Below are 11,806 nucleotides of genomic sequence, written 5' to 3' on the forward strand. Positions count from 1 at the left end.
CTTTGGTAAAAAAAAAGTAGGCTACATTTGAAAATCCCTAGATATCAACAATAGCCAAAATATATATTATATATATTATATATAAATTAATTTAATATGGTCCATTTCTGCTGCTTCACCTTTTTATTGCTCTTTTATATAAGTAATAAGGTCCAAGATTTAGAATAAAGTTACCTGTAAAATGTTTTCTCTGTTTAAAAACTATACAATAGTGAAAGAAGACTTCTCTTACATCAGATTATAGTCGAAGCAACAGCCGACAGACTCGGGTTGGTCTTAAAGACTTTTTTGATGGATTATTTTTATTATTTATGATGGCATAGCAGTCAAAATAGGACAATTGAGCTCATGTATGGGACAAATTATGGACCTTTGTTAGTGAGCGGTGGGTCTTCCAAACCCCCCTGGCTACAGGGTTGAAAAGAACATGCTTTATGCTTATAGTAAACATGTTTTGTTTGTAGAAGTGCACCTACACGTGTTACAGGTGCAGGGCGGATTTTCTCCAGGTCATAATTTACTTTGTTTATATTAACTTTGGCCAAAAAATGATTAAACCTGTCCAGTTTCATCTAGAATGCATCCCAGATCACCTTCTGAATTGGTTTGAGCGATCGGGTTTATATCCGATCAGAATAAAACGAATGAAGTGAACAAGCAGCCTCAAAAACACAGATGTGACGGGAATTACTGTCCAGAGTTATTTCAAATTACACTTAATTACAATATATATTGAATATAAATATACTGTATTAATTATATAATAAATATATTATATAAAATTAAATTACATAAAATAATTAAAAGGACAAAATCTGGACCTTTCAGCCGTGGGGGGTGGTTCGTTTAAACCACCCGAACCCCCCCTGGCTACGGGCATGCTTGAAGGATTACCATGTCAGTATAGGTGACCATAGGTGGAGGTGGACACTCATGACACGTGGAGTCCCACAAGGCTCGATTCTGGCACCTCTCCTGTTCAACCTTTACATGCTCCCTCTGAGCCAAATAATGAGAAAGAACCAAATCTCCTACCACTGATGACACTCAGATCTACCTAGCCTCACTACAGGCTGTTCTAGATAGAGATCTGAGCGTGAGTGCTCCTTCTGACACACAGATGGACAGCTGCTGATCCGGGGTCTGCTGTTTCAGCACAGGTAAAGCCGTTCCTCTGTTCAGTACTCCGCTGTGTTTGTGCTGCGCTTCATTACTCCACGGTCAGGGATCTGCTCTGCTGGACGCTGTTTGAGACGCTCTTCAGCTTTACGTAAGCAGGAGAGACAGCGGAGGGCTATTCTGAACATCTACACCACCAACACCTACACTACAGCCACTCAAACACTGCCGCATCCGAGTGTGTGTGTGTCTGCCGGAGTGGGCTACAACACACACACACACACGCACACACACACACACACACACACACACACACACACAGAGAGAACAGATCTGAGGATGGAGGTTTGATTGTAGAGGTTAGCGGAGAGGATCATGTCTGACCTCAGGATGAAGAACGCTGAACACAGAATCAACACGAGTGTAGAACCCCTCTGCACTGAGCTCCTGCGGTGTGTGTGTGTGTGTGTTTCTCTGTATGAGTGCGTGTGTGTGTGTGTGTTTCTCTGTATGTGTGCGTTTGTTTGTGTGTGTGTGTGTGTGTTTTTGTGTATTATTGCTTCATATCAGTGCAGAAACAGATCACACTGCTCTTCAGGAGGTGTTGTGTGTGATGATGACGCTCTGCTGTTTCTGTGGTCTCTGGTGTGCGCACACACACACACTCACACACACACAGTAGCGGACGCTTCACACTGCGCTCGTGCTGATAATTGTTCTTCATTCCCGTGAGTCGAACTCTCCAAAGGCCAGGATGGATTTTCTCAAATGTCATCTTGCTTTGGGCCCCTGAAGTGTGTGTGTGTGTGTGTGTGTGTGTGTGTGTGTGTGTGTGTGTGTGTGTGTGTGTCCTTGTGTTTCTGCAGACCACAGGCCCGAAAACACACACAGAGGCCTGAACACACACACTCACACTCACAGACCTGTAATCACACAGGCCTGAACACACACACACACACACATACACACACACACAGTGTGATTGACTCGCTCCGGCATTCTCTCTGTGTGGGTTATGAATATAGTGCAGCTGCAGTGTCGCCGCAGTGATAAGGCGTCCAATCAGATGTCTTGCAGTTGCCAGCTTGCTAAAGAATAGGTGAAGTATGTGTGTGTGTGTGTGTGTGTGTTTGTGTGTGTGTGTGTGCACATCAGCTGCAGGACAGAGAGATCTGGCTTTCTCTTCTCGACTGACACTCACAAGAAACTTTGTCACACTTCCTGTGTGAGTTCGGCTACTTCCTGCTGGAGCGCTGCACTTCAGTCTGCAGATCATCACTCATTTTCTTTTTGGTTCAGTGCCTTTATTAATCAGGGGCCACCACCGTGGAATGAACCACCAACTTATACAGCATATGTCCCACTGTGGCACAGCACTCAGGTCTCTGGTTTTAGTCTCGGCTGGGTCAGTTGGTGTTTCTGTGTGGAGTTTGCATGTTCTCCCCGTGTTGGTGTGGGTTTCCTCCGGGTGCTCCGGTTTCCCCCACAGTCCAAACACATGCGCTATAGGGGAACTGATCAACTACACTGGCCGTAGTGTATGAGTGTGTGGGTGTTTCCCAGTACTGGGTTGCAGCTGGAAGGGCATTCACTGTGTAAAACATGCTGGAATAGTTGGTGGTTCATTCCGCTGTGGCGACCCCTGATTAATAAAGAGACTGAGCTGAAGGAAATGAATGAACAGAGTGAATGAGTATATACAGTTACCATGATCATTATTACAGCAATACAGCTGTGTGTGTGTGTGTGTGTGTGTGTGTGTGTGTGAGTGTGTGTGTGTGTGTGTGTGTGTGTGTGTGTGTAGCTCTAGCCCTCCGCCGGACTCTGCTGCTGCACAGATGTGAACTCTGCAGGACTGAATGACCCTTTACTTCAGGCCAGGAGACCCTCAAACACCAGTGTGTGTGTGTGTGTGTGTGTGTGTGTGTGTCCTCTAACACACTCCAACCTCATGCTGAATCACACAGCTTCCATTCTTTCACTTAAACCATAAATTCATAGTGACAATATTTTCATTAACTAGAGCTGTGCAGACACACACACACACACACACACACACACACACACACAGATGTAATGAGAGTGTGTGGAGTAGGCTGGTGTACTGAAGCTCTCCTGCGCTGTTTCTCCTCTGTAACCTCTGCGGTTCTCCTGTGCTTTCAGCTCCACTGAGGAATCACCTTCACTGCTCTCCTTCAGGTCCTGTGCTGCGCAGTTTATCAGTAAAGGACGTCTGAAGCTGCAGGGTTTCACCACACACACACCGACAGACCACACCTGAGCTTCGGGGACACAGAACAGCCCATAATTGTCACAGTGAGCATGTGGAGAACACAATGAACACTTGAAGGACACGTGAAGAACACAGAGAACACGTGAAGAACACAGAGAACATGTGAAGAACACAGAGAACATGTGAAGAACACACAGAGAACACGTGAAGAACACAGAGAACATGTGAAGAACACAGAGAACATGTGAAGAACACACAGAGAACACGTGAAGAACACACAGAGAACATGTGAAGAACACACAGAGAACACGTGAAGAACACAGAGAACATGTGAAGAACACAGAGAACATGTGAAGAACACGTGAAGCTGTTGACTAGTGAGTAGATGAGTTTAGTATTTGACTAATGAGTAGATCTGTTTGTGGGGGGAGTGGAGAACAGTGTGTGTGTGTGTCCTCAGTGTTGGGGAGGTGATTTTGGAAATGTAATAGATTTACAGATTACAGTTTCTAATGGATATTTTCACCTGCATCAGCGCAGGAGTGAGCACACAGCAGCTCTGTTCACTGTTAGACTCTCAACATCTCTCTGCACTTCCATTAAGATTTTATTCATTTCATTTTAAAGTGGCGACGCGGTGGCGCAGTGAGCAGCATCTTCGCCTCACAGCAAGAAGGTCTCTGGTTTGAGTCTCAGCTGGGTCAGTTGGTGTTTCTGTGTGGAGTTTGCATGTTCTCCCCGTGTTGGTGTGGGTTTCCTCCGGGTGCTCCGGTTTCCCCACAGTCCAAACACATGCGCTATAGGGGAACTGATCAACTACACTGGCCGTAGTGTATGAGTGTGTGGGTGTTTCCCAGTACTGGGTTGCAGCTGGAAGGGCAGCAGCTTTGTAAAACAACATCTGTGGCATTCGCAATAAAAAATACATCTAGGCTTTTTTTTTTTTTTTGCAATTTTCAGTTTTAAATTGAAGCAACTTAAATCCAAGTCCATCACATCTTAGTGATCAATGAAACAGATGAGGCAGAACTGACCAGTCATTTATCTGCTGTACTTAATATGCTGTACCAAACTGAAACATTTACATTTAGTCATTTAGCAGAGGCTTTTATCCAAAGCGACTTACAAATGAGGACAAGGAAGCAATTTACACAACTATAAGAGCAACAATGAAGAAGTGCTGTAGGCAAGTTTCAGGTGTGTGAAGTGCAAGAAGCAGAACATTAGTCATTTTTCTGTAGTACAGTTAGCGGTGGAGCCAGAGAGGCAATTGCAGATTAGGAAGTGTAGTGGAGACTAAATAGTTGAGTTTTTAGTGGTTTCTTGAAGACAGTGAGTGACTCTGCCGTTCTGATGCAGTTAGGGAGTTCATTCCACCAACTGGGCAGATTGAATGCGAGAGTTCGGGAAAGTGATTTCTTCCCTCTTTGGGATGGAACCACGAGGCGACGTTCATTCACAGAACGCAAGTTTCTGGAGGGCACATACATCTGCAGAAGTGAGAGCAGATAAGAAGGAGCAAAGCCAGAAGTCGCTTTGTAAGCAAACATCAGAGCTTTGAATTTGATGCGAGCAGCAACTGGCAGCCAGTGCAAACGGATGAGCAGCGGAGAGACATGTGCTCTTTTAGCTTCATTAAAGACCACTCGTGCTGCTGCGTTCTGGAGCAGATGAAGAGGTTTGATAGAGTTAGCTGGAAGCCCGGCTAGTAGAGAGTTGCAATAGTCCAGTCTGGAGAGAACAAGAGCTTGAACAAGGAGTTGAGCTGCATGATCAGATAGGAAGGGTCGGATCTTTCTGATGTTGTAGAGTGTGAATCTGCAAGATCGAGCAGTTCTAGAGATGTGCTCAGAGAAGTTTAGTTGGTCATCAATTGTTACTCCAAGGCTTTTCACCGTTTTGGATGCAGTAATGGTTGCCCCGTCCATCTGGATTGAAAAGTTATGGTGTAGAGTCGAGTTGGCAGAAACTTCAAGCATTTCTGTTTTCGTGAGGTTCAGCTGAAGATGATGATCTCTCATCCAGTGTGAAATGTCTGACAGGCAGGCTGAGATGCGAGCTGAGATCGAGGGATCATCACACATTATAGAAATATAACAGCTAACACACAAAATCCAGCAAAAACCCAGCTGTTACACATTTAAAATGCTATGGTAATGTATAGTAAAGGGAAATATTGAGGAATGAGCATTATATTGTTTATATATTTACAACTCTTCATTATTGAATGACACTACATAATGTATTAACAGGGTGGGCTGTTTATATGGATAAACCTTAATAAATGGGAATGGTTGGGAATATTAACATCCTGTTTATGGCACATTAGTATATGTGAGGGGGCAAACTTTTCAAGATGGGTGGTAACCATTTAGAAGTCGGCCATCTTGTATTCAACTTAAGTTTCTTCAGTAGGAAGAGGGTCATGTGACACATCAAACTGTTTAGGAATTTCACAAGAAAAACAATGATGTGCTTGTTTTAAAGAAATTTGAGAAATTATTTTTCATTTCCAGCAATTAAATGCGTTTTACTCACCATGGTCTCAGACTGGTCGTAGTAGCTGCTCTCAGCATGCGCCTCAAATTCAAAGCAGAAAACCAATCAAAAGCATCAGAACAGCTGCACTTTAGGTCACATCTTCACTCAAGCCGAACAACAACTGATGCTGAAGCGGGTGAGTGGGGAAGCAAAGTTCAATATGGTCCAGTCCAGTTCAATGAGTAGCGACTTGGACCTGGAAACAGTACTCCACACATCACTGATACATCACGACTTAGCGGATAGACACTTCCCCTGAACACGTTGTTTAGTATCCACAGGAGAAAAGGGGACATGCATGACGGAGCACTGGAGATAACAGGAGAGCCGATGAGGAAGACATCTGATGATGATTCCAGCCCGTGAGTGACTGCAGGAGGTGAGGCTTTTCAGGATCGGGGTTGCAGGTGCGGGCTGTTAGTATTCAGGTGACGGTTCACATGTGTGGTGACTGGTGATTGGCTGAGGTGGTTGGGACTGCAGGAACGAGCTGAGGGTGCAACAATGGCCTCAGCAGACGGCATGGTGCATATCACACACAGGCAAAGCAACAGATTAACATTAGTCAACATGTTTAGATGTGACCCATCTGTAATCTTAAACATTTCCATAAGTGTCTGTAATTCAGTTACACATTTCTTCTCAGTATCTGTAACGCATTGCTGTTATGCTTGTTTTGCAGTTAAATTACATGTCAGTAGTTACTCCTCAACACTGTGCATCATACAGCTGGCCTTTCTCAATATGAAGAGTTCTCTGAGCCAAAGCAGAGTGTGGAGAAACAGAAGAGTTCATGCTGAGCGTCAGAGCTGATCAATAACACACTGATCATCAGAGCGATCCTCTGCTCATCTCCAGTGCTACACACACACACACACACACACACACACACACACACACGCACACACACACACACACACACACACACATCTGACGCACTGCTATATTCAGAGCTTCTTCTGGCTAATTGGAGATGAAGAAACAAGCGTGTGACAATGTTGGAGAGGAGGTGAGACCACACACACACACACACACACACACACACTTCTGTGTTTGGCACTTGCTGGCGTGTCATTAACAGCGTGTGGAGAAGATTAGTTTTCTGAGTTGGAAGTAGAGCTCTGGCTGTGTTCTATTCTCAGTTTCTCCCCCCTATTCCCTATTCCTCTCACACCCTGTTATTCTGAGAGTTTCTAGTCTTATTCTTCTTTTATTTGATATTTAAAAGCATCAGGATTGTGCACTGCCTGACAGAAGTCTTGTGGTGGATCTTAGTTGTTAGAGCAGCAGATAGTAACTGGTCTTCTAGTTGATGTGTAAAAGTGTCAGAAGGTGGATTTACCAATACTGCAGAAGACCTACTGGAACCAGCATGGACCAAGATTCTCACATAAAATCAGTCAAGTTTGGTGAAGGAGACATCATGGTTTGGGGTTCATTCAGTATGGGGGTGTGTGAGAGATCTGCAACATCAACAGCCTGAGGTATCAAGACATCTGTGCTGCCCATTACATTACAAACCACAGGAGAGGGACAATTCTCCAGCAGGATAGCGCTCCTGCTCATACTCCAGCCTCCACATCAAAGCTCCTAAAAGCAAAGAGTGATCCAGGATTGGCCAGCCCAGTCACCAGATGTGAACATTATTGAACTGATGAAGGACGAGGTGTTGAAGATGAACACAGAGACTCTTGATGAACTCTGGGATCCTGCTGAAGCTTTCTTCTTCATTCCAGATGACTTTATTAATCAGTGATGTGAGTTATGTCAGAGATGTATGGATGCAGTAGAGAGATCAGAGATTTTGCTCCATATTGTCATGATAGCATCACACAGTTGCTGCAGATTTGTCGGCTGCACATCCATGATGCCAATCTCCCGTTCCACCACATCCCAAAGCTGCTCTATTGGATTGAGCTCTGGTGACTGTGGAGGCCATTTGAGTACAGTGAACTCATCGTCATGTTCAGCAGTCTGAGATGATTGAGCTTTATGACATGCTGCGTTATCCTGCTGGAAGTAGCCATCAGAAGATGGAGACACTGTGCTCATAAAGGGATGGACATGGTCAGCAGCAATACTCAGGTAGGCTGTGGCGTTGATGCTCAATTGGTACTAATGGACCCAAAGAAAATCTCCCCCACACCATTACACCACCACCACCAGCCTGAACCGCTGATACAAGGCAGGATGATCCATGCTTTCATGTTGTTGAGGCCAAATTGTGAGCCGAGCATCTGAATGTGTGAGCAGAAATGGAGACTCATCAGAGCAGCAACGTTTCTCCAATCTTCTATTGTCCAGTTTTGGTGAGTCTGTGTGAATTGTAGCCTCAGTTTCCTGTTCTTAGCTGACAGGAGCGGCACCCGGTGTGCTCTTCTGCTGCTGTAGCCCATCCGCCTCAAGGTTGGCCGTGTTGTGTGTTCAGAGATGCTCTTCTGCAGAGCTTGGTTGTAACGAGTGCTTATTTGAGTTACTGTCGCCTTTCTATCAGCTGGAACCAGTCTGGCCATTCTCCTCTGACCTCTGACCTCATCAACAAGGCATTTGCGCCCACAGAACTGCCGCTCACTGGATATTTCCTCTGTGTCGGAGCATTCTCTGTAAACCCTAGAGATGGTTGTGTGTGAAAATCCCAGTAGATCAGCAGTTTCTGAAATACTCAGAGCAGCCCGTCTGGCAGCAACAACCATGCCACGGTCAAAGTCTCTTAAATCCCCTTTCTTCCCCATTCTGATGCTCGCTCTGACCTGCAGCAGATCCTCTTGATCATGTCTACATGCCGAAATGCAGTGATCTGCTGTGATTGGCTGATTAGACATTAGTATTAATAAGCAGTTGGACAGGTGTACCTAATAAAGTGTGTGTGTGTGGTTGCGCTGGCAGGACTGTGTGTATCAGCTCGCTCACCCACAGGTGTATGCATGATTTCAGCACAGTTAGAAAGTGAATTAAACATATTGAGTTGTACTGTAAGTCACTGCATGTGCTGTGAGCAGTAGATTATTCTGAAGACTCTTAATGTTTCCTCTGTAAAATCTGCTTTTTCAGATTCTTAAAGGACTGAATGTTGGAATTTGGCGATTTTGTGCACAGTCAAGATTCAGAGTTTTGTGAAATCAACTTGAATCTCCTCATTTTTGTTGATTTCTCTTTAGTGTTCAGACTGTATAGTTGTTCAGCGTTCTCTAAATACCAGAGTTTTACATCTTTAGCATTGTTTGTGTTAGTTTGACATTCATCTGATGTTTATAACGTATGCAGATTGTTTGTTTGTGAAGAGCAGTGGCATCTGCAGGAGAGAATGTGTGAACAGCACTACACACTGATAGATCATGTGATGACACCACACACCACACACTGTTTTAACTTTACTACAGATGTGAGCTGCAGAGTGTGAATCAAGACAAGGGCAGATCTTAATTTGCTTCTGACTGAAGTGTGAAGAGTTGAGTTCTGCTTTTAATGAGTTTCTGTTGTTTTGTGTGTGTGTGTGTGTGTGTGTGTGTGTGTGTGTGTGTGTGTGTGTGTGACAGGATCTCTGGCTGTGAGAGTGTTATTTAAAGCTCTGCTGTCTTCAGCTAACGGATGACTTTATTGAGGACTGATGAGGGTTGGGTGTGTGTGTGTGTGTGTGTGTGTAACCCCGCTGGCTCTACGCCGCCCAACCCGCTCTGAGCTGGGATCGAACCGGCGACCTTCCGCATGAGAGTCAGTTGCTCTAACAAGGAGGCTAAAGACCATGACCTCTAGCGTCTGTCGCTAGAGCAACTTTAGAGGTCAGAGGAGAGAGCTTTACCTGCACAGCACACACTAGCTGGCCTCCGTTACGTGTGTGCGTGTTGTAGTTTAATGTGGAGCTGTCCAGTACAGCAGAGAGATTCTGTGGCTGCAGACGCAGGCACAACATGCAGATACAGAAGTTGCAGACATAATGTTTGCAGATGCAGTAAATGCAGTGGATGTTTGTGCAGTGGATGCAGATGTAGTGTTTGCAGATGCAGTAAATGCAGACACAGTGGGGTTTTATGCAGTGGATGCAGACACAGTGTTTGCAGATACATTAGTTGCAGATGCAGAGCTTCTTTATGCAGTGATTGCACACACAATGCTTTCTGATGCAGTGATTGCAGACGCAGTGATTGCAGACCCAATACATGCAGAGGCAGTTGTTACAGACACAGTGAATGCAGACGCAGTGGTTGTGTATGCAGTGGATGTGTATGCAGTGGTTGTGTATGCAGTGGTTGTGTATGCAGTGGTTGTGTATGCAGTGGTTGTGTATGCAGTGGTTGTGTATGCAGTGGTTGTTTATGCAGTGGTTGTGTATGCAGTGGTTGTGTATGCAGTGGTTGTGTATGCAGTGGTTGTGTATGCAGTGGTTGTGTATGCAGTGGTTGTGTATGCAGTGGTTGTGTATGCAGTGGTTGTGTATGCTGTGGTTGTGTATGCAGTGGTTGTGTATGCAGTGGTTGTGTATGCAGTGGTTGTGTATGCAGTGGTTGTAGATGCAGTGGTTGTAGATGCAGTTATCAGTCGTCTCATTTGCATGCACTGATTTCCCGCTAATGCTTTTCCTCCTTGTTTTGGTGTGTAATGAACACAATCTGTCCTCTGTGCAATTAAATGCGCTTGACTGCTTATTTTGAACTTTTGTTCTTGTAAACTTCTTTCCCCTGTTCCGTCTCGCAGCCCACAGAAACCACACGTCTGAGATTCACTGTCAATTCCAGATTAATCACGTTACCCTGGAAACACTTCAACACTTTGTTGTATGATTGCTATTGACAGCGAGAAAGCAAAGCCATCTCAGCGGTTTAAATGCATGTCGGCTCTTGATTAGTTATTAAATACTTAATAACTCACCTAAACACCCATTATTAAACAGAATAAATCAGGGAACTTTACTAAATCTTTGTCCAGTGCTGTGGGTTTCTCACAGGTGTTCCTCCAGTAATGCTGTATATCATTCAGTCACTCTTCTCTTTTATAGGTTTCTCTTAATGTTCAGTCTGTCATGTTTTTGTTGCTTAATTATTGATTTCAGAATATTTGAATATATTTAAATGACCACATCACATTTGCAGATTGATTTCATGAAATATTCGTATTAAGTATATTTTAAACATTAATAAATGATTAGAATATTCCTGGATAGAATGTTCCTCCAGAAGAATAAATATTATAGGAAATACTGTAAAAATGTCCTTCTGTTAAACAGCAGCTGGGAAATGTTGAAACAGAACAGTAAAGTCAGAGGAGGAGAACTTCAGCCTGTGTTCACCTGAAAACACTGAAACTCTGAAGCCAGAGAAAGTTTTGTGATTTGCTGTGAGAAGCTTCTCGATGACTTTGACTGTATGAATATCTCGCACACACACACACACACACACACACACACACACACACACACACACATATGCATGTTTGACGCTGATCTCGCTGTAGCGGTGTGAGCGAGAGATGGAGCGCAGACTTACACCTTTATAAAAATAACTGCATCTGCTGGCGAAGGTGTAAATGAATGAAGGGTGCTGCTGCCATCTGTGCGGAGAGAAGAGATTCACTGAGACCCTCTGAGACACTGCGACTGACACACACACACACACAAACACACACAAACACAAACACACACACACACACACACACACACGCACACACACACACACACACACACACACTTCAGCGGAGTCTCTAATTCTATCAGTGTAAGCACATGTACCCTGATTCTGACAGAGCAGCTCTGAGATTGATCTCTGTTAACGCACCAGCCTGTGTTTAATCAGCGCTCAGTTTATTTTTGGAAGAAATTAGCTGAAGATGAAATGTTGTATTTTTAATGAAATTGCCGTATAAGGTCTAAACTTTCTAATCAGAAACACATACTGTCATTAAGTGTTAAAAGCCCAAACA

The sequence above is a fragment of the Danio rerio genome, chromosome 9 (genome assembly GCF_052040795.2).
Source record: "Danio rerio strain M-AB ecotype USA chromosome 9, GRCz13ab, whole genome shotgun sequence".
Classification (NCBI taxonomy): Eukaryota; Metazoa; Chordata; class Actinopteri; order Cypriniformes; family Danionidae; genus Danio; species Danio rerio.